General features: G+C 43.4%; 1 protein-coding gene across 1 annotated transcript in view; it reads left to right on the top strand.

The window, feature by feature from the left end:
- The window catches only part of PLEKHM3 (pleckstrin homology domain containing M3), a 442,009-nt gene that overhangs the window by 328,103 nt on the left and 89,385 nt on the right, over positions 1-24,521 (top strand). The gene's annotated exons all lie outside the window — the stretch shown is intronic.

Here is a 24,521-nt window from a genome sequence, read left to right as displayed (position 1 = left end):
GTAAAAAATGCATTTTATCTTACTGGTTTTGGTTCTTAACACTGTACTGAATGCAGCCTCGTAACGAGACTGCAGAGGTAATTACAGGTCATTTCTCACGGTCCGTAATGTGAACACACTACCGCTCATGAGAACCACAGTGTGTCCTCACAGGGACTCTATCTATTGATTGGTTGATCTGTCCTCTATTGATTATCCATCTATCTATCTATCTACCTATCTATCATCTATCTACCCTTCTATCTATCTACCCTTCTATCTATTTATCCATTATCTATCTATCTCTCTATCTATCGCAGAAGGAAATTACCTTTTTTTTTTTTCAATGTGCTTTATTGCATTAAATGTACCAACCCACGGAAAAAACGCAGCAAAACGCATGCAGATTTCGGTGTGGGTTTTTTATTTGCGTTTTTTTCCGCGAGTGCGGAAATCTTTGAGCCTGAGGAATTTTAAGAACATTCCATTTTCTAGTGCACACAGGGCCTTACGTATGAACTGTAGACAAATGACACAAGAAAAGCAAAAACAGCAAAACTTTTTTTACTGCCATGAGAGCAGGCTTTGGCCGAAGAAAAAAACACCGCAAAAAAGCAACGTGAACATACCCTAAAGTCTAACTCAAAGTTATACGCAGGACAGCATCAACTCCTAGTGGATGGACATGAAAAAGTGTGGTGTCCTCAAGTGCTATATGTTCAAATCAAGCAAAATGAATAAAGCAATTACACATCCATAATGGTGTGAATGTTTAACTGCTTAAAGGGAATCTGTCAATAACCTAAACACTTTTAAGCTGTTTATATTGGCATGTAAGTCATTGGTAGCAAAATAAAACGTTTCCTTGATATCTGCGACCGGCTATGGGCCAGACACTGATCTGCATGAGATTCTACCTCCAGAATGTCATGCAACGAGCAAGGCGAGTGTGTTCAGACCAACTGAAGTTTGAAGCAAAACGAAAAACAAAAACACCACAGACATGAGGGACACCGGGGAAACAATAAAAGCGGTGGGCCTAGAGCCTAGTAAGGCTATGTGCGCACGTTGCGTTCTCTGCAGTGCGGAAATGAACGCACTCTCTGGCAGACTGGACACTGCGTTTATAAAATAAAATGCATCCACAATGCATGCATTTTGGATGCTTTTTCCATGCATTTTGCATACGTTTTGGATGCATTTTTAACAATGCGTTCCCACGGCAATTCAGCTCTGCTATATGCCGGCTGACAGCTGACACAGACAGAGTCGCGCGATGAGAATGAACTCGGGTGAACTGCACCCAACTTCATTGTCATACCGCAGCTCTGTCTGTGTGTGGCGTCCCGAATATCATCTTCACCGCACACATCCCGACATTACTGCCGACATTCCCGCACACATCCTGACATTACCGCCGACATCCCCGCACACAACCCGACATTCCCGCACACATCCTGACATTACCGCCCACATCCCGATATTACCGCCGATATCCCCGCACACAACCAGACATTCCCGGACACATCCCGACATTACCGCCGACATCCCCACCCACATCCCGACATTACCGCCCACATCCTGACATTACCGCCCACATCCAGACATTACCGCCCACATCCCGACATTACCGCACACAACCGGACATTCCCGCACACATCCTGACATTACCGTCGACATTCCCGCACACATCCCAACATTACCGCCCACATCCCGACATTACCGCCGACATTCCCGCACACATCCTGACATTACCGCCGACATCCCTGCACACATCCCGACATTACCGCCCACATCCCGACATTACTGCCGACATCCCCGCACACATCCCAACATCCCCGCCCACATCCCGACATTACTGCCGACATCCCCACACACAACCTGACATTCCCGCACACATCCTGACATTACCGCCGACATCCCCGCACACGTCCCGACATTACCGCCGACATCCCCGCACACGTCCTGACATTACCGCCGACATCCCCGCACACATCCTGACATTACCGCCAACATCCCTGCACACATCCCGACACTACAGCCCTCATCATCACCGCACACACACCGGCATTACCTCAGTGACGTTCCCGCTGACAGCGCAATTCACTTCAGTTGCTCCGTGGAGCTCACAGGGGCAGCGGTGTTCTACTGCCGCTCCTGTCGGCTTCATGTAGCAGAGCTGGATGCGTCGCGGGATCTCTGGATTACGCCGGACCTGGAGGGGTATTTGGGGGTTTTAATAAAGTGGTGAAAGAGGGTGTTTTTTTGTCTTTTATTACAAATAAATGATTTTTTCAGGTGTATGTGTTTATTTACTTTCACTTACAGGTTAATTATGGAAGGTATCTCTGGAAGACGCCTGTCATGATTAACCTAGGACTTAGTGGCAGCTATGGGCTTCTGCCATTAACCCCTTATTACCCCGATTGCCACCACACCAGGGCAATTCGGGATGAGCCGAGTAAAGTCCCGGGAGTGTCGCATGTAATAGATGCGGCAATTCCGGGCGGCTCCTGGCTGATATTGTTAGGCTGGAGGGCTCCCCATAACATGGCGCTCCCCATCCTGAGAATACCAGCCTTCAGCCGTGTGGCTTTATCTTGGCTGGTATCAAAATTGGGGGGGACCGCACGTCGTTTTTTTTTATTTATTTATTTTACTGCACAATATAGACGCGCCCACCGGCGGCTGTGATTGGTTGCAGTGAGACAGCTGTCTCTCAGCGTGGGGGCGTGTCTGATTGCAACCAATCATAGGCACTGGTGGGCAGGGAAAGCAGGGAATACGAGATTGAATAATGAGCGGCCGGCATTTTCAAAAGAGGAAAAGCCGCCGGAGCAGTGTGAACGCCGTGCAGCGCCGCGCCGGTGATCGGGGAACGGTGAGTATGAGAGAGGGGGGAGACTGACCGACTGACAGAGAGAGGGACAGACAGACAGAGAGACCTACCGACAGAGAGAGAGACCGACCGACCAACAGACAGAGGGAGATTCACCGACATCCACAGACAGAAATTGACCGACATCACAGAGACTGAAAAGACCTGCGTTTTGCTTGTCAAAAAAAGCATGCGGAACGCAACAAAAATGCAGTCCAAGTGCATTTTGGTTGCGTTCTGACCCACATCATTGATTTCAATGGGTGGAGAACGCAGCTACAATGCACAAAAGTGACATGCTGCTTTTTTTCCGCAGCGATTTTGGGCATGCAAAACGCTGCGTTTACAAACGCAGCGTGTGCATTGATTTTTCGGCTTTCTCATAGACTTTGCTGGGGAAGCTGAACGCATGCAGTTCAAAACACAGCGTTTCCGTGGGAAAAAACGCAACGTGCGCACATAGCCTAAGAGTGTAGATGGACACCTCTGAACCTCACCTGTTGCTGTCCCTACCTCCTAGCCAGTCCCTATACAGTTTCCGCAACTGTTGCCGAGTAGCACCCGGAGACCATGGGAAACCCTATAGATGCCATGACTAGTGAGATGCAGATGAGGTTCACTAGACCCACTGCTGCACTAATAAGACAAGAGGTTAAGGGAGACAAACAGGGGATAAACCACCAAAATGGAGAGGATACAACTTCAGAAAAATCCACAACAAAGCTTGCTTGGAGACCTGGCTATTTAATCACAAGGAGGAGTGGCTATCGAGCAGGTGCAGCTGACCGTAACTGCAGGAAAGCTGCTAGCAGAAAAACTAACATGTAACTTACTTCAGAACCAAAGGAAATGAAACAACATTTAAATGCAAAGTCTCAAATAGAGAAAAGGGGCTCTAGTTCTCAAGCTGCAGTAGTCTTCAAAAACGGGAAGATGGCCATGATAGTCATGACACACGTTAAATAAAAGGGGGAGTTATCAATGTGAGACATATAGTATATATCAGAACAGGAGAACTGTCTTCTTATAAACATGTTAGCAGCTGCTGCTCTCACAGCTCTGCTGTATTACAACAATATTGTAACATTAAAAAAAAATGGGAAGGAGTTGTGTGTGTGTGTGTGTGTGTGTGTGTGTGTGTGTGTGTGTGTGTGTGTGTATGTACATGTGTGTATACATACAGGTGTGGGTATATGTGTACATTTGTATGGGGGTATGTGTATGTGCGCTTATGCTTGCACATGCATATGTGTTCATGTACTACGTATATTTATAGTTCATTCGTATATATGATTATCACATGAATTTCTATTTTAAGGGAGTTTTACTTATGAAATAACACATGTAGATTCTTATGACTTCGTAATTTTATTATATCATCACTCATACACGCTTCTTTTTATCTTATTCATACACATATATTTATATATTTATATACTCTTCTTAATATGAATTGCACTTTACATTATTATTCTTGTATAATTGTTGGTTGTTCTCCTATGTGGTCTGTACATTGTGTGTCGCCCTTCTACTGTCCTATGTTTTATATAGAAAGACATTGTGTTGCCTGTTTCCCTGCGTCCCTCCCTGTTGGGAGTGGGGCAGCGATTTATGCTGCACACTGATCTTCCGGCAGTGTGCGCTCTGGCCGCGAGTCACGTGATCGTTACCATGCTTACGCGTCCTGCACTTGCTTTCTTCCCCTCTGATTTTAGAGCGGGCGGAAGTGACATCGGACGCCACAGCATGTGTTTCCGGTACGGAATCGTGGACATGAGCGCCGACGCTACTGCCTAGGTGAGTGTTATATAAATCCACTCCCATACAACCCCCGTTACCCTCATGAAGAAGCCCTAGGCGAAACGGCCGTCAGGGTATCAATCCTTCCACCCGCTTTTTGTATGATAATTTGCAGTCTGGCACTTGCCCTTATATGACTGCCTGTGTATCCAGCTTCTTCCTCCCTATACATCTTTTGGCTGGCACGCTCCCGTTCATTTAAACTGGTAATATTTTCTAGGCAGCATTATTTACTTGCCCCACTATATCTTTCCCTTTTGGGTATTCTTATTTCCTTTTATTTGGGCAAATAAATATATAAATCTTTGACCTAAAATGTCTTTCTGTCTAAATAAGCCATTTTTGGCAATAATTTCTATAACATGTATTTGCCAGTAATGATTTTTTCTACATCTAAGGGGGAGTGCAATATTTATTTATTATTCTGAGATTCTATAAACCACTGTTTTTTCTTTTTCCCCACCTTTTCTAGGGCTGTGCAATATTCCCTTCTGGGGTTATACCTCCTTTACTTTGGGGTTGTGCAATACTCCCCTTGGGGTTGTATTATACTCTTTGAGATCTTTTTATCCTTTTTTGCATATTGAAAAAACTATAAATCTAAGAGAATTTCTGTGTTTTTTTGTGGTACACACATACGTGGAGTAAAGTGGTTAATGGAAGGACTGTTTGTTGGCAAAATCCCCTCTATTGTTCTGGTTTTTTTAAATAAATGCCTTATAAATTATGTCTTCAATAAAATTATCTTGATCTTATTGCCATCTACTCTGGTTACTTCATCAGTATTCTTAGGCTCTAGAGTTGGCACTATTGTGATTGGGCCATTAATCTGGTAATATTGTAACATTGTCTGCCTGTGAGATGGAGGCTGCGAGGAACCTGCAGAAGTGTCAGTTATAATCACACACAGCTCTGCAGTGAGATCCAGAGAGTGGCCATCACACATCACACTATATCCCCTTTTATTTAAAATAAGCTCTGAAGGCAGATTCTCATGGAGATCAGTGTCCGGCCCATAGTCTGGAACAGCTCATTTACATATAAGATAAACATTTTTTTCCATGGAATAAGACATCAGATCATAGATATCAGGATATTATTTTATTCAGCTGCCTATGACCTTAGGAGGTGGCTTAGGAGGTGATTAGCTGAATTAGGGCTTGTTTATTGCAGGATGAGTTGTAGCTTTCATTGGCACCATTTACGGTACCTACGTATGTGTATGTGTGTGTGTGTGTGTGTGTGTGTGTATATATATATATATGTATATATAAATAAGGAATAACGTTTGGAACTCCATTCTATGTCTGAACTGGGTGCAAAAACCTAAAAAACATCACTATATGGAGATAAGGTATGCACACCAGTGACTATGCAAGGGGAATACATGTAATAGCAGAAACTGCTGTGTGAATACTGACATGAAAAATCCAATAGCTACAGTTAGGTCCAGAAATATTTGGACAGTGACACAAGTTTTGTTATTTTAGCTGTTTACAAAAACATGTTCAGAAATACAATTATATATATAATATGGGCTGAAAGTGCACACTCCCAGCTGCAATATGAGAGTTTTCACATCCAAATCGGAGAAAGGGTTTAGGAATCATAGCTCTGTAATGCATAGCCTCCTCTTTTTCAAGGGACCAAAAGTAATTGGACAAGGGACTCTAAGGGCTGCAATTAACTCTGAAGGCATCTCCCTCGTTAACCTGTAATCAATGAAGTAGTTAAAAGGTCTGGGGTTGATTACAGATGTGTGGTTTTGCATTTGGACGCTGTTGCTGTGACCAGACAACATGCGGTCTAAGGAACTTTCAATTGAGGTGAAGCAGAACATCCTGAGGCTGAAAAAAAAGAAAAAATCCATCAGAGAGATAGCAGACATGCTTGGAGTAGCAAAATCAACAGTCGGGTACATTCTGAGAAAAAAGGAATTGACTGGTGAGCTTGGGAACTCAAAAAGGCCTGGGCGTCCACGGATGACAACAGTGGTGGATGATCGCCACATACTTTCTTTGGTGAAGAAGAACCCGTTCACAACATCAACTGAAGTCCAGAACACTCTCAGTGAAGTAGGTGTATCTGTCTCTAGGTCAACAGTAAAGAGAAGACTCCATGAAAGTAAATACAAAGGGTTCACATCTAGATGCAAACCATTCATCAATTCCAAAAATAGACAGGCCAGAGTTAAATTTCCTGAAAAACACCTCACGAAGCCAGTTCAGTTCTGGAAAAGTATTCTATGGACAGATGAGACAAAGATCAACCTGTACCAGAATGATGGGAAGAAAAAAGTTTGGAGAAGAAAGGGAACGGCACATGATCCAAGGCACACCACATCCTCTGTAAAACATGGTGGAGGCAACGTGATGGCATGGGCATGCATGGCTTTCAATGGCACTGGGTCACTTGTGTTTATTGATGACATAACAGCAGACAAGAGTAGCCGGATGAATTCTGAAGTGTACAGGGATATACTTTCAGCCCAGATTCAGCCAAATGCCGCAAAGTTGATCGGACGGCGCTTCATAGTACAGATGGACAATGACCCCAAGCATACAGCCAAAGCTACCCAGGAGTTCATGAGTGCAAAAAAGTGGAACATTCTGCAATGGCCAAGTCAATCACCAGATCTTAACCCAATTGAGCATGCATTTCACTTGCTCAAATCCAGACTTAAGACGGAAAGACCCACAAACAAGCAAGACCTGAAGGCTGCGGCTGTAAAGGCCTGGCAAAGCATTAAGAAGGAGGAAACCCAGCATTTGGTGATGTCCATGGGTTCCAGACTTAAGGCAGTGATTGCCTCCAAAGGATTCGCAACAAAAAATTGAAAATAAAAATATTTTGTTTGGGTGTGGTTTATTTGTCCAATTACTTTTGACCTCCTAAAATGTGGAGTGTTTGTAAAGAAATGTGTACAATTCCTACAATTTCTATCAGATATTTTTGTTCAAACCTTCAAATTAAACGTTACAATCTGCACTTGAATTCTGTTGTAGAGGTTTCATTTCAAATCCAATGTGGTGGCATGCAGAGCCCAACTCGCGAAAATTGTGTCACTGTCCAAATATTTCTGGACCTAACTGTATATGTGAGAATGAAATGTGAAAAATGGAACCTGCATTACTGCCATGAACATCTGAACAAAGAGAAATTTAGCTACTGAATTGATCAATGCTATAGAGCCCCAACACTACGCCAAAGTATTTCTCTACGTTGGGGTCCCTAGCTTGTATGTGTCCTCTCATGCAGTTAAAAAACTTACCGTGTATGGGAAGCTGAGACCTAGGCTATATATACGTATCATGTGGATTGGCAATAGGTGTGAGTGGGGAGGGTTCACAAACGAAAAACTACTAACAAATAAGGAATAATGTTTGGAACTCCATTCTAAGTCTGAACTGGGTGCAAAAACCTAAAAAACATCACTATATGGAGATAAGGTATGCACAAACGAAAAACTACTAACAAATAAGGTTTTTGCACCCAGTTCAGACATAGAATGGAGTTCCAAACGTTATTCCTTATTTGTTAGTAGTTTTTCGTTTGTGAACCCTCCCCACTCACACCTATTGCCAATCCACATGATACGTATATATAGCCTGGGTCTCAGCTTCCCATACACGGTAAGTTTTTTAACTGCATGAGAGGACACATACAAGCTAGGGACCCCAACGTAGAGAAATACTTTGGCGTAGTGTTGGGGCTCTATTGCATTGATCAATTCAGTAGCTAAATTTCTCTTTGTTCATTCGTTCATGGCAGTAATGCAGATTCCATTTTTCACATTTCATTCTCACATATAGCTATTGAATTTTTCATGTCAGTATTCACACAGCAGTTTCTGCTATTACATGTATTCCCCTTGCATAGTCACTGGTGTGCATACCTTATCTCCATATAATTATATATATGTATATATAGGCATAGAAGTGGTGTCTAGGTATAGTAAAGTAAACCATGCGCTAAGCAATGAAACCACCTATAGCGCCACATGGTGGAAAACACCAGAGTTAGCATTTTTATCTTGAAAACGGAACGAGAGAGAGAAAAAGAGTGAATTAAAAAATTGTAGGGCATCATCAATTCAATAAAAATCGACACCTTGCATACAGAAATGCTATGATATGAAACCCATGTCACCCCCTTAAAACATTAAATGCTGGTCACGCATATGGCGATCATATAACTGATGCTCAAAGTGGCCACCTTCAGCTGCAATGCACATCTGGACTCTGGACAGCATACTGTATCTTGCTGCATGTTGTGCAATATGGTGAGTGACATGTTGAGCACAAGCATCTGTGATATGTCGTCGTAAGTCCTGCAATGTTGGTGGAGGGGTCGCATACACCTGCTGTTTGATGTGACCTCACAGAAAGAAGTCCAATGGGGTCAGGTCAGGTGAGCGTGAAGGCCACTCTGCTACCATACCCTTCCTTGTAGGAAGGTCTCCATGAGGTATTGCTTCACGTCCGCAGCCTTGTGAGTTTTACACGTTCTAATCATAGCATTTCTGTATGCAAGGTGTCGATTCATATTGAATTGATGATGCCCTACAACTTTGTAATTCACTTTTTTTTTCTCTATCTCGTTCAGTTTTCGAGATAAAAATGCTAACTCCGTTGTTTTCCACCAGGTGGCGCTATAGGTGGTTTCATTGCGTACCGCATGGCTACTTAACCATAGCTAGACACCACTTCTTTGCCTATAGCTGCCGCCGTTCTCAAGTTAATGGCGGTGGACAGGATATGGGTGGACACACTGTATATATAATACACACACACACTTAAATGCCTTTGTCAGTGAGGAACAGTGGAATGTAAATGGGTACACTCCCATCAATTGGCGTTAGCTCCAGTTGCTGCTGTTATAGGCAGATGACGGCTGTATAACAGAGCTGTGTGAAGTGGGCTGATCTCCTCTGCCCCTTCAAAACATGCATATCCCGGCGAAGATGTACAGGTCCTTAGATTTCTCCTAGAGGTCCACTATCTCAAGACCTCTTTTTGATGTGCTGAGGGAGGTGAAAAATGCCAGACTGGTGATGTTGTTTCTTACGCAGCCCTGCTTCCTCTATTGGTCTCCAGGCATTTACTGTTCCTTCTGGCTCAGACTAAATGCGAAAGAGGCTTCTGATTGGCTGCAGAGCTTATGTGATGCTCTTGCCAGAGCTGCAATGGTGAGTTAGTGGATAACTCCCTTAATTACTCTTTGCATTATCTCTTAACGGTCTAGATAAAATGTATACTTATAAAAGTAGTAGAAAGTTTTGTTCAAATTTGAAAATATATAAATATAGCTAATAGAATTTTAACAACTTGTCGATTTTAGTTTGAGCAGTGATTGCAGACAATACAGATGGTAATGTTTGGGATTTTTCTCTATAGTTTGGTGACAAAAATCAAGCAATACCATGATTGCTAAATGTGAAATATTTCATGATCATAAACTACATGAATTTAGAAGAGTGCTTCCCAAACTGTGTGCGAATTCTTACCAAAGAGACACCTTCTGGTGGTGAGGAGCAGCTGGGGACACAGTACTACTTTCTTCCGGCTCCACTAATCTCCCATTTTGCTAACAAATGAAAATGTGTTACTACTACGGTAATAATAATATCATTGGGTCCAAGATAAATAAAGGCCCCTTTACACACTGCAACATTGCTAGCGATATCGCTCTAACGTCACCGGTTTTGTGACGTAATAGCGACCTCCCCAGCGACATTGCAGTGTGTGACACGCATCAGCGACCTGGCCCCCGCTGTGAGGTCGCTGATCGCTACAAATCTTTCAGGAACATTTTTTGATCCTTTGTTTCCCGCTGCACAACAAGCATCGTTGTGTTTGACACCGTTACAATGACATCGTTAGCGACTTAGAACCCAGCCCGTAGGCGTGTTAGCGTTCCCTTTCTCGCCCCTGTACCTCCGATTGGTAGTCGCTGTTGCATTCTGATCGGGGTCACCAATAAGAATGAACTAGCAATCACCAATCTGAGCTGAGGGGGTCGTGTAAAAAGGACACCTACGTGTCTTCAGCGCCAAACACCACGCCCCTAACATAGCTGTGAGTCGTCAAATAGCTGCTATGTGACACATCCCCAACAACCAGCGAGGTCGTTCTGCAGGTCCGTATCGCTGCTGCGTAGTTGGTCAGATCTGCCTATTTGACAGCTCATCAGCGACTCTTTAGAGACTTTCCAGCAATCCCGGCCAGGTCAGGATCGCTGGTGGGATCGCTAGAAAGTCTCAGTGGCATCGCTAGAAAGTCTGTGTGTAAAGGGGCCTTAAAAGACATTAAGATAAACTGTAAATTTTGACATTGTCCTAAACCAAAGCTGAAGCCCATGTATCACCGTGAGCTGACTCAAAAGACTTTAGTAGAAAGAAAGGATGAGAAGCCCCAATATAGAATATAGGTGTTTCGTAGATCTGCTACAAATTCTGGGATAATAATCTTTGTTTTCATATGTTTCTATATGCATTTCAGCTATGAAGGTGTGTCCAACTTCTTGCTACTGTTTTTTTGTTTTGTTTTTGTTTTGTTTTTTTTGCTGACATGATGCAAGCACCATTCTTAGTACAATTAGACAAATGATACCTCCACTAATTATGAATAAGAGAAAAAGATTAAACCACATTAAACTTTATTATATGTATGTATGTCATCCAAAAGGAGGTCTCAAAGTTAGTACAACACAGAAAAACAGCGACCCACCCAAATCTAATCCATTATTAAAATTGTGCTATAGAAATTCGAGAAACAGGAACAGCAATGATTTCACAAAAACCTACACATGTGTGGGCTGAAACTTTCTAGCTCCCTTTTTAATTAAGTTTATGGCAGAATAAAAGAAAGTATTTGGATCATACACTGACGAGCAAAAGAGTAACAATATTTTGAACTTTTGACTTTAAGGCTTCATATCTCACCATCCACTGCAGCATCAAACATGAGACTACCTTCATTTGATAGACAATCATCTTGGCTATCACATACATAAATTTGACTTGGTACTTTTTATCATATGATTAGTTATGCAGATTATTGTCATATCACTTCATTGTTATTGTTTTGCTTCTTGTGGTGGCATTTTTTTTCCTTCCTGTCTATTCCAAATTACAATCTCTTCTCACATTCCCTAATAGCTCAGTGTGTTATTAGGTTGACTCCCAAACAAAAGATCATTGGCTCGACTTGAGGAGCAGACATGAAGATTTCCCAAGAACAGAGAAACTGCATCACCCAGCTCATTGATAGCAGTCTGTTGGCCAAGAAAATTGCCAAACTGCATCATGTGAGTGCCATATGACAGTTTGAAGAATACTAAATGAAGTCCATCCATGAGGTGGACGTTCAGGCAAAATGTCAAAGTCAACAAGTCTGCTCATCTCAAGGTCTATCGGTTCAGAGGCGACACACATGTCAGTGGAGGTGGATCATATGCTTCGTAATGGTGAGATCAAAGACATGCATACAAGCACTGTGTGACGCATGTTACACAAGTCTAGACTGGTGACCCAAAAAAAGGGAAGAAGCCTCAACTTCAATATAGTCATAAGAAGTGTTGGCTCAAGTTCACAAGAGTGTGAAAAGTGGATAGTAAAAGATTTGAAACAGGAGATTTGAAGCGATGAGATGAAAGTCAATAGATGGCTCTCATGGGTGCAAATTGACTGGCAGAAACAAGGGAAAAAGTGTCCTAATGGATCAACAAATTGAAGGAATGGTCAAGTTTGGTGGAGGACGCCTGATGATATGGGGTTGTTTCACAGCCAAAGGCATTGGATACTTGTCCATGATTGATGGTGTTCTCAATGCTGAGCTACATGTGAGAATCCTACAAGAAAAATTACTTCTTACACTCAAGTATGAAAAGGAAACATGGTGTTCCAGCAGAACAAGACCTGAAGCATGCATCGAGATTGGTGAAGAAATGGTTCAATCACAATGAAGTTGAGGTGCTGAATTGGGCCCAATAGTCCCCAGACCTAATCCTCATAGAGTGAGTAGATTCGAAGAAAAAGCTGTATACATATTTAAATGAGTTGACCAGCATGTACCAACATTAGGATCATGTAGAAGAGACTTGGGATCAGATGTTGGTTGAGACTTGCTTTAATCTGATCTAAAGCATGTCCAGAAGGACTCAGGCAGTGTTGAAAGCCAAATGTCGATTTACAAAATAATTAAAATTACCATTTCGATTTTTAGGAACAAAACGTTAGCAAAGCAGTCACATGGCAATAATCTACATAACTAATCATATGCTAAATAGTTGCAAGTCAGATTTATGTATGAGATAGCCAAGATGATTGTCTATAAAATGAAGGTAGTCTCATGTTCAAAGCTGTAGAAGATGGTGAGATATGGAGTCTGAAAGTCAAAAGTTCAAAACATTGTTACCCTTTTTCTCATCAGTGTATAGCCATGCAATTAGGTCGGGAAAGTTTTGGACAGCGACACAAGTTTTGGCATTTTAACTGTTCAAAAAACATATTCAAGATACGGTTATATAATCGATACAGCATAATGTAGAGACAGATACCCTGATCCAAGTGATGTCATTTACTGAGCTGTTTGCTGTCATTTTGATAAAAATTAGTGTTTCTCTGCTGCAGATCTAGCAGTTATAAGGAGCTCATGAATATGTTAACTACCTGGCAGCACGTCAAGTAGTCCTCTAATGATAATCTACTGCTAATTAAACAGTGGTTTTATCAAAACTACACTAAACAGTCCAGTAAGTGACACATCGCTAGAATCGGGATTTCTTCCCCTATGTTATGCTGCTCTCAGATTAGGTGGCAAAAACAGGGTGACAGAGATGAGCAAATCTTTGGAGGTTCGGTTCGCTAGCAGCTATCAAACCGAACCGCCACTTGTTCGAACTTGGCTTGGGCCCGGTTCAAAAACATTGATTGGCAGGTCGAGTCTCTGCCCACATACAGCCAGCCATAAGCAGATCATTTCCAGGGGACGGTGGGCGGGCTGTTTCTTTGTTGCACACTACATCCGACAACGCTGTTCTTACCCCCAGTGTGCGCCAATTAAACACTGCAAGAGGCTCGCACTGGGCTGAGCACCAACTCTGCCTGAGCACAACAATGCTCCCACGAGTGGTGTTCACACATAAAGCGGGCTTTACACGCTACGATATATCAAACGATATGTCGTCGGGGTCACGTCGTTAGTGACGCACATCCAGCATCATTTGTCATATCGTAGCGTCTGACAGCTACGAGCAAGTGTGAACGAGCAAAAATACTCACCTTATCGTTGCTCATTGACACGTCGCTCATTTTCAAAATATCGAACGTCCTTCTGCGCGCCAGTTGTTCATTGTTCCCGAGGCAGCACACATCGCTCCGTGTGACACCCCGGGAACGATGAACTGCAGCTTATCTGCGTCCCATCGGCAATGCGGAATGAAAAAGGTGGGCGGGATGTTTACGACCCGCTCATCTCCGCCCCTCCACTTCTATTAGCCAGCCAATGAGTGATGTCGCTGTGACGCCGAACGTCCCTCCCCCTTAAGGAAGAGGATGTTCGCTGCCCACAGCAAGGTCGTTTGGAAGGTAAGTGCGTGTGACGGGGGGGTTACAACATTGTGTGACACGGGCAACAAATTGTCCGTGCCGCACAAACGATGGGGACGGGTGCGATTGTAAATGCGATCGCACGATTAATTGCAGCGTGTAAAGCAGGCTTTACCCGAACTCTGTTTTTTTATATTGGTATTTGGTTTGAAAACCGAACTTCGGGTTCGCTCATCTTTAATGACAGATTCCGTTGTTGTTTTTTCCTCACTTTCTTCTGAGAGCCGTAACGTTTTTATTTTTTCGTCAATCTTGCCATATAAGGGCTTGTTTTTTGCGGGACGAGTTATAGTTTTAAGTGAACCCATAAGTTTTATCATATAGTGTACTGGAAAACGGCAAAAAAATTCCAAGAGCGCAAAATTGCAATTGCAAAAAAAGTGTGATCGCACAATAGTTTTTGGGATATTTTATTCATCGCGTTCACTATATGGTAAAACTGATGTGTGGGTGTGATGCCTCAGGTCGGTGCGAGTTTGTAGACACCCAACATGAATAGGTTTACTTGTATCAAAAGGGTTAAAAAAACAAGCTTGTCCAAAAAAATTGGCACTCGTTTTGCTCCATTTTCCGAAACACGTAGCGTTCTCATTTTTCTGGATCTATGGAACAGTGGTGGCTTATTTTTTTGCGTCTTGAGCTGACGTTTTTAATGGTACCATTTTTCCGCAGATGCTACATTTTGATCACCTGTTATTGCATTTTGCGCAAAATTTGCGGCAACCAAAAAACTTAATCTTGGCGTTTGGAAATTTTTTTCGTGCTATGCCATTTACTAATTAGATTAATTGATTTTATATTTTGATCGGGCATTTCTGAACTCGGTGATACCAAATATGTGTGTATTTTTTATTTTTTTAACCCTTTAATTTTCAATGGGGTGAAAGTGGGGTGATTTGAACTTTTAGGTTTTTGTTAATTTTTTTTTTAAATTTTTTAAAACCTTTTTTTAACTTTTTTTATTTTATTTTACTAGTACCCCTAGGGGGCTATAGCGGTGAGCAATCCGATCGCTCTGCCATATCTCCAGATCACAGCTACAGAGCTAAGATCTGCAGATATGCTGCTTTACTTTCAATGCCAGCTGTATTCCGGCATTGAGAAGAAGTGAGTCATGTTAGCTACAGGTGTCCTCACATGACCCTGTGCTACCATGGAAACCTCCGGAAGTCACGTGATTGTCACTTCACTTCGTTGACTTCCGATGGGGGCGGGGTAAGTGAGCATAATTGCGGCGCGCATATCGCATCTCGCAGATTTTGGCAGCGAGATGTATGGGGTTAATAGTCGTGGGTGGAAGAGATTCCACTCGCAACTAGCAGACACACGTCAGCTGTTGAAATCAGCTGATATGTGTGCAGATCGCCGCAACCCACCCACGGAAGGGGGGTGGGGATTAACCGCACACAATCCATGACGTACCCAGAACGTCATGGGTCGTTAAGGGGTTAAAACGCACTCTCAGCTTTACTTTGAAGGTATTCATATCATAATTGAAGTAAGGAAAAAAAATTGGAGTAAGGGTTTAAAAATTTCAGCTCTTTTTCAAGGGCCCAAAAGCAATTGGTCAATTACGGTAACTCAAAAGCTGCATGGGCTATTCCCTCGATAATCCATCATCAATTAGGCTAAGTTCACACATCAGTTTTTTTGCATCAGGCACAATCCGGCGTGTGCCTGATGCAACGGATCCGTCGCAGATTGTGTAAAAACTGACGGATCCAGCAAAAAACTGATTATTTTTTACTGCACACACCCCGGAACTACCACACCCATCATCCCCGCACAGATCCCGGCACTACCTCCCCCATCAGCACGACACACACGCGGGCAATACCGCCTCCATCACTGTACATGCACCCACACTACCGCTACAATCATCACCGCACAGACACAGGCACTACCGCCCCCATCATCACCGCACAGACGCAGGCACTACCGCCCCCATCATCACTGCACAGATGCAGGCACTACCGCCCCCATCATCACTGCACAGACACAGGCACTACAGCCCCCATCATCACCGCACATACACCGGCACTACCACCCCCATCATCATCGCACACACCCAGGCACTACCTCCCCTATCACCGCACACACGCAAGCACTACAACCCCTATCATCACCGCATACACACCGGCATTACCTGAGTGACGTCCCCACTGATAGCGTGACTCACTTCAGTTGCTGCATGTAGCTCACTGGAGCGGCGTTGTACTACTGCCGCTCCTGTCAGCTTCCGATGTAGCAGAGCTGAAAGCATTGTGGGACCTCGAGTGGATTACGTCAGACCTGGAGGGGTATTTGTGGGTTAATAAAGTGGTGAATGAGGGTGTTTTTTGTCTTTTATTTCAAATAAAGAATTTTTCAGTGTTTGTGTTTATTTACTTTCACTATAGATTAATCATGGGGGGTGTCTCAGACGCTTACCATGATTAACCTAGGACTTAGTGGCAGCTATGAGCTGCTGCCATTAACTCCTTTATTACCTCGATTGCCACCGCACCAGGGCAATTCGGGATGAGCTGGGTAGAGTCCCGGGACTGTCGCATCTAATGGATGCGGCAATTCCGGGCAGCTGCTGGCTGATATTTTTAGGCTGGGGGGCTCATAACGTGGAGCTCCTCATCCTAGAATACCAGCCATCGGTAAGGGGCCGACTAGCCAAGGGAAGTAACGCCTTTGCAACTAGTTGCAGGCCTCATTAGCATATTATAAAGAATCTTTAGAAATACTTTTTTCTAAAGATCTCTTTAGCTATGCTAGTGTATACAGGGACAGTTAAGGCCCTGTTACATACAGAGATAAATCTGCGGCAGATCTGTGGTTGCAGTGAAATTGTGGACAATCAGTGCCAGGTTTGTGGCTGTGTACAAATGGAACAAAATGTCCATGATTTCACTGCAACCACAGATCTGCCAAAGATTTATCTCTGTGTGTGACGGGGCCTTTAGGCAAGGATTAGCAATATACACCCAGAACTGCTTGTGATTGTGGATGCATATTGCACCTGACAGGTTCTCTTTAACACAAAACTTAAGGCAGGAAGACCCACAAACGGGCAAGAACTGAAGTTAGTTGCAGTAAAGGCTGGTAAAGCATCACAAAGGAGGAAACCCAGCGTTTAGTGGCGTCCATGTCTTCCAGACTCCAGGCAGTCACTGCATGTAAAGCATTCTCTACAAAGTATTAAAAATTAACATTTTATTATGGTAAAGTAAATTTATTTAATGGCTTTTGAGCCTCTGAAATGAGGCTTTGTGTAAAAATGGTTGAAATGCCTCAATATTTCACAATAGATTTTTATTCAACCCCTTAAATTAAACCTGAAAGACTTAAATTACAGAACAGTTGTTTTATTTTAAATAAATAGTGGTGGCATGCAGAGGCGAAATCCTGAAGATTCGGTCACTGCCCAAATATTTCTGGACCTAACTGTACCTTATGACTTACCGCCTTAGCTGTGATATCAGAAGAACCTAGGTCTTATTATAAGCACTTATGGGGCTGATATAAATAGTATTGTAATTATTAAGAAATACTCTACCTGGACAGAGACCACAATTTAACCCCTTCACCCCCGGCCACTAAAACACCCTAATGACCGGGCCATTTTTTGCAATTCTGACCAGTGTCACTTTGACAGGTTATAACTCTGGAACGCTTCAACGGATCCTGGCGATTCTGAGATTGTTTTTTCGTGACATATTGTACTTCATGTCAGTGGTAAATTTAGGCCGATATTTTTTGCGTTTATTTGTGAAAATTTAGGAAAATTTTGAAAATTTCGCAATTTTCAAACTTTGAAAATTTATGCCCATAAATCTGAGAGATATGTCACACAAAATAGTTACTAAATAAAATTTCCCACTTGTCTACTTTACATCAGCGCAATTTTCGAAACAATTTTTTTTTTCGTTAGGAAGTTAGAACGGGTCAAAGGTCATCAGCAATTTCTCATTTTTCCAACAAAATTTACAAAATAATTTTTTTTAGGGACCACATCACATTTGAAGTGACTTTGAGAGACCTAGGTGACAGAAAATACCCAAAAGTGACCCCATTCTAAAAACTGCACCCCTCACACTGCTCAAAACCACATCCAATAAGTTTATTAACCCTTTAGGTGCTTCACAGGAACCAAAGCAATGTGGAAGGAAAAAATGAAAATTTTACTTTTTAACACAAAAATGTTACTTTAGCCATAAAATTTTCATTTTTACAAGGGAGAAAAGAGAAAGTGCACAATACAATTTATTGTGCATGTTCTCCTGAGTACGCTGATACCCCATATGTGGTAAAAATCAATTGTTTGGGCGCACGGCAGAGCTCGGAAGGGAAGGAGCGCCATTTGAATTTTTGAACGCGAAATTAGCTGCACTCATTAGTGGACGCCATGTCGGGTTTGAAGACCCCCTGAGGTGCCTAAACAATGGAGCTCCCCCACAAGTGACCCCCTTTTGGAAACTAGAGCCCTCAAATAATTTTTCTAAATGTTTGGTGAGCACTTTGAACGCCTGGGGGCTTCACAGAAGTTTATAACGTTGAGCCGTGAAAAGAAAAAAAAATTTTTTTACCACAAACCGGTTGCTTCAACTAGGTAGCTTTTTTTTTGACAAGGGTAACAGGAAAAAATGCACCATAAAATGTATTTTGCATTTTCTCCTGAGTACGCAGATACTTCATATGTGGTGGAAATCAAATGTTTGGACACACGGCAGTGCTCGGAAGGCAAGGAGCGCCATTTGAATTTTTGAGTGCAAAATTAGCTGCACTCATTAGCGGACGCCATGTTGGGTTTGAAGACCTTCTGAGGTGCCTAAACAATGGAGCTCCCCCACAAGTGACCCCATTTTGGAAACTAGAGCCCTCAAATAATTTTTCTAGATGTTTGGTGAGCACTTTGAACACCTGGGGGCTTCACAGAAGTTTATAGCGTTGAGCCGTGAAAAGAAAAAATTTGTTTTTTTACCACAAAACGGTTGCTTCAACTAGGTAGCTTTTTTTTTCACAAGGCTATCAGGAAAAAATGCACCATAAAATGTATTGTGCATTTTCTCCTGAGTACGCAGATACCTCATATGTGGTGGAAAGTAATTGTTTGGGCGCATGGCGGGGCTCAGAAGAGAAGGAGCGCCATTTGACAGCAAAATTGGTTGGAATCATTAGCGGACGCCATGTCACGTTTGGAGACCCCCTATGGTGCCTAAACAGTGGAGCTCCCCCACAAGTGACCCCATTTTGGAAACGAGCCCTCAAATAATTTTTCTAGATGTTTGGTGAGCACTTTGAACACCTGGGGGCTTCACAGAAGTTTATAACGTTGAGCTGTGAAAAGAAAATTATTTTTTTTTACCACAAAACGGTTGCTTCAACTAGGTAGCTTTTTTTTTCACAAGGCTATCAGGAAAAAATGCACCATAAAACGTATTGTGCAATTTTTCCTGAGTACGTAGATACCTCACATGTGGTGGAAAGTAATTGTTTGGGCAAATGGCGGGGCTCAGAAGAGAAGGAACGCCATTTGACTTTTCAAACGCACAGACGCAGTGCACTGATCGGCTGCTGCAGGACGCACGGTCGGATGCGATACAAAAAGCGTCGGGGATACATAAAAAAAAAAGTCACGCCAAAAATTGACCATGGATGCAGATACGTTATGTGCATCCCTGATCAACCCTTGGCGGGATGCACGGACGGATGCGATACAAAAAGCGTCGTAGATCCGGAAAAAAGTCACGCCAAAAATTGAGCAGGGATGCCGATCCGTTATGTGCATCCCTGATCAGCGCTTGGCGGGACGCACGGACGGATGCGATACAAAAAGCGTTGGGGATACGGAAAAAAGTCACGCCAAAAATTGAGCAGGGATGCCGATCCGTTATGTGCATCCCTGATCAGCGCTTGGCGGGACGCACTGACGGATGCGATACAAAAAGCGTCGGGGATACGGAAAAAAAAAGTCCCGCCAAAAATTGAGCAGGGATGCAGATACGTTATCTGCATCCCTCATCAGCGCTCAGCGGGACGCACGGAAGGATGAGGTGTAAAAATGGATGGGGATACAGAAAAAAAAAAAAAAGTTATACTCACAGTACCCAGAGGATCACTGACCAGAAGAGCTGCAGGAGGAACAGATGGCAGAGAGATGGACAGCTTTACAGGAGCAGCAGGCAGATCAGCAGAATGCCCAGGAAGGACCCAGCGATGGAGGCAGATGTGATCGGGCCGGTGAAGACAGGTAAGAGGATGTCGGGGGAGAGCAGAGGGGGAGAGGGGGGTGTGAGAGCAGAGGGGGAGGGGGGAGAGCAGAGGGGGAGGGGGGAGATCAGAGGGGGAGACCGGAGAGGGAGCTGCAGAAGCAGAATAGAGATAATGGGGGAGGCAGTCAGATCGCGGGGGGGAGCAGATCGGGATGTCGGGGGGGGGGGAGCAGATCGGGATGTCGGGGAGGCAGATCGCAGGAGGGCACGGGCAGGGGCTAACACGGGAGCGCGCAGGGGCACCACGGGAGCGCGCACGGGCTGCAAGGTGAGCACAGTACTCACGTGCAGCAGGAGCGGTGACCTCAGCTACGGCGGCGGCAGCAGCGGTGGCGTGGTACCACAAGTACCAGCCACTGCACGCTGCAGACATGTTGGGGCAGGCTCCCCAGACCAGCACAGGCCTGGGGAGGGCGGCCACCGGCAGATCAGACCGCCCCACTGCACACTGATTGGAGCGATTGCGCGTCATAGCACGATCGCTCCAATCAGTGCTGCAGGGGCTGGGGGCGACATGTTTGAGGTCCACCTATGATATGCTGCAGTAGCTACAGTATCGCACTAATTCGGGCATTATTTTTGCCGAAATTAGTGCGAACGATGTGGTTAGTGGTTCAGATTTGAACAGCCAATCACATTGATCGTCGATAGGGGGTGGCGATGCCGCTCCCCCTGGGGTCAAGCAAAGGTCCCCTGCTGTAAGAAACAGCAGGGGACATCATTTGAAAGCCGTTGCTATGGCCACGGCAATCAAATGAAGTTTAGGCAGTAAAATTACGTCCCTGGTCGTTAAGTCACGTTAAAATAGGACGTAATTTTACTGCCCGCGGTCGTGAAAGGGTTAATAGTATACTCCAGAAAATGTACTGTCTGATATCTACTATTAATGTTCCTCTGGCTTCTGCAAGTTCACATATATGCATATACACTACAGACCAAAAGTTTGGACACACCTTCTCATAGAAGAAACTCTCTCAGAGTTTTCTTTACTTTCATGACTCTAAAAATTGTAGATTCACATTGAAGACATCAAAACTATGAATGAAAACATGTGGAATGAAATACTTAAAAAAGTGTGAAACAACTGAAAATATGTCTTATATTCTAGGTTCTTCAAAGTAGCCACCTTTTGCTTTTATTACTACTTTGCACACTCTTGGCATTCTCTTGATGAGCTTCAAGAGGTAGTCACCGGAAATGGTCTTCCAGCAGTCTTGAAGGATTTCCCAGAAATGCTTAGCACTTGTTGGCCCTTTTGCCTTCACTCTGCGGTCCAGCTCACCCCAAACCATCTCGATTGGGTTCAGGTCTGGTTACTGTGGAGGCCAGGTCATCTGGCGTAGCATACCATCACTCTCCTTCTTAGTCAAATAGCCCTAACACAGCCTCGAGCTGTGTTTGGGGTCATTGTCTTGTTGAAAAATAAATGATGGTCCAACTAAACACAAACCGGATGGAATAGCATGCCGCTGCAAGATGCTGTGGTAGCCATGCTGGTTTAGTATGCCTTCAATTTTTAATCAATCCTCAACAGTGTCACCAGCAAAGCACCCCCACATCATCACACCTCCTCCATGCTTCACGGTGAGAACCAGGCATGTAGAGTCCATCCGTTCACCTTTTCTACAAAGACATGGAGGTTGGATCCAAAGATCTCAAATTTGGACTCATCAGACCAAAGCACAGATTTCCACTGGTTTAATGTCCATTCCTTGTGTTTTTTAGCCCAAACAAGTCTCTTCTGCTTGTTGCCTATCCTTAGCAGTGTTTTCCTAGCAGCTATTTTACCATGAAGGCCTGCTGCACAAAGTCTCCTCTTAACAGTTGTTCTAGAGATGAGAAGGTGTGTCCAAACTTTTGGTCTGTACTGTACATGTGCAGTTACACTATATTTACTAGTGGGTTCTCATATTTTGTGGGGTTTTATTACAATTTATTAGCGCCAGTTTATATTTTAAAGAAAAATACAATAAAAAAAGCTAGACATTGTGTGCAGTTCCCTCTTCTTATTAGGATGCTGTGAAAGGGCCAATGTGACACAAACTCGGATGAACGTTTCATTAAACATATGAAGCTCCGCACCGTGCACAGACGCTTTCTATCACTGTTGACCTGTGCTGATTTGAACCGCTGACCTTTAGGCCACAGGTCGTGTCATCTTCTGAGTCTTCCAGTCTGCTCCTGCTGAGATTACTTTCTCAAAGTAATGATAATAGATTTGTGTATGCCCAACGTCTGAAGAAAATGAGGCAAGAAACCTTGAAAAGTTGGTTAATTGTTGCTTAATTAAGGGCAACTGTTAACTGCGTGTGTGTTTTGGGAATATTGTGTGTATGGCCACTTCATTTGTTTGCTGTGCTTTTCTAGAAACAAGTTTGTTAGTCATTTTTTATGCAAACCATTGAATTTCTAGGGCAGCGATAATCCATAGATTTTCTTTCATTGTTTACAACTTTGTACAGTACTGGAAATGCTGCAAAATATTCACTACTGGCGCAGGTCGCTGGAACACTTGTCAGCACACCAATGTGTGTGTTTATTGTGGCACCTGTTTTCTGCGATGACACTTGCAGTTTAATTATTTATTAATAGCAGGACTCAATTCTATTTTCCATTCTGGAGCAGGTTTCCTTAGTACTGTCCTCTGTACCATCCCTCAGTTAGGCTCTGTTCACATGTTCATTTGGACCTTCCGTTTTATTTTCCATTTCTGTTATTGCATGTTGAACTTTTTATTCCAATCCTAATAGATCACATAATAATCAATGAGGCTCCACTGCTTCTTTTTGCAGAAATGAGGCATTGGATCACTTATTCTGTTTACATATTAATATGGACCAGGCAAATGTAATATCCAAACAGACTGGAGAACAGAGAATTATTGGTAGTAGAAATTTCTGAATAAATTAACAGTGGGATGTTAACGCTTATGTTTTGTTTTTGCACACTGTAACACTGTCTATATGAATCCGAAAATTGTGACGTGCATTTGTATTCAGGCCCGAGTCAATACTTTGTAGGACCACCTTTCGCTGCAATTACTGCTGCAGGTCTTTTGGGTTACATCTCTATCAGCTTTGCACATGTAGAGGCTGACATTTTTCCCATTCTTCTTTAAAACTAGCTTCGTGAAATTGGATGGAGGCGTCTGTGAACAGCAATGCTCAAGTCTTGATTCCCTATGAGACTGGTCTGGATTGTGACTGAGACATTCACACACATGAATATGTTTTGAATAGAGATGAGTGAACCCGACGTTTGGTGTTTGTACTGAACACAGACTTTACTAAAAAAAAAACATAATTCAGTTGGTTGCTTTACATATGCTGATCACTCAAGCCAGCATCGCTGTGCTCGGGTATGCTTGGTGCTCAGCCTAGGGCGAGCTGCTTGCAGTGTTTCAGTGGCTCGAACTGATGGTAACAACAGAGTTATCGAATTTAGTCTGTCCAAAAATAAAATAGTAAACCCCTCCCACCCTCCCCCGTAAGTGTTCTGTTTATGACTAGCTGCATATGGGCAGAGACCCGAACTGCCCAACTAGTGACTTCCATTGGGGTTCAGGTCAAGTCTGGGTCCCAAACCGCATTTTATCTAAAGTCTGGCTGAACAAGCTGAACCGAACTTCCATGGGTCCGATCATCTCTAGCTTTGATCTAAACCATCCATTGTAACTCTGGCAGTATGTTTAGCGTCATCGTCCAGCTTGTAGGTGAACCCACATGCCAGTCTCAAGTCTTTTGCAGCCTCTAACAGGTTTTTCTCTAGGATTGCCCTGCATTTATCTCCATGCATCTTGCCATCAACTCTGACCAGCTTCCGTGTTCCTGCTGAAGAAACACATATCTACACAATGATGCTGCAACCATGTTTGACGTTGGGGTTGGTGTTTTCAGTGAAATGTACAGTGTTTTCAAATACATATAGCGTTTTGCATTTAGCCTAAAAAGTTCTACTTTGGTCTCATCTGACCAAAGCACCTTCTTCTACT

This window comes from Anomaloglossus baeobatrachus, chromosome 7, assembly GCF_048569485.1.
Source record: "Anomaloglossus baeobatrachus isolate aAnoBae1 chromosome 7, aAnoBae1.hap1, whole genome shotgun sequence".
Classification (NCBI taxonomy): Eukaryota; Metazoa; Chordata; class Amphibia; order Anura; family Aromobatidae; genus Anomaloglossus; species Anomaloglossus baeobatrachus.
This window is presented reverse-complemented; position numbering and strand designations above follow the sequence as displayed.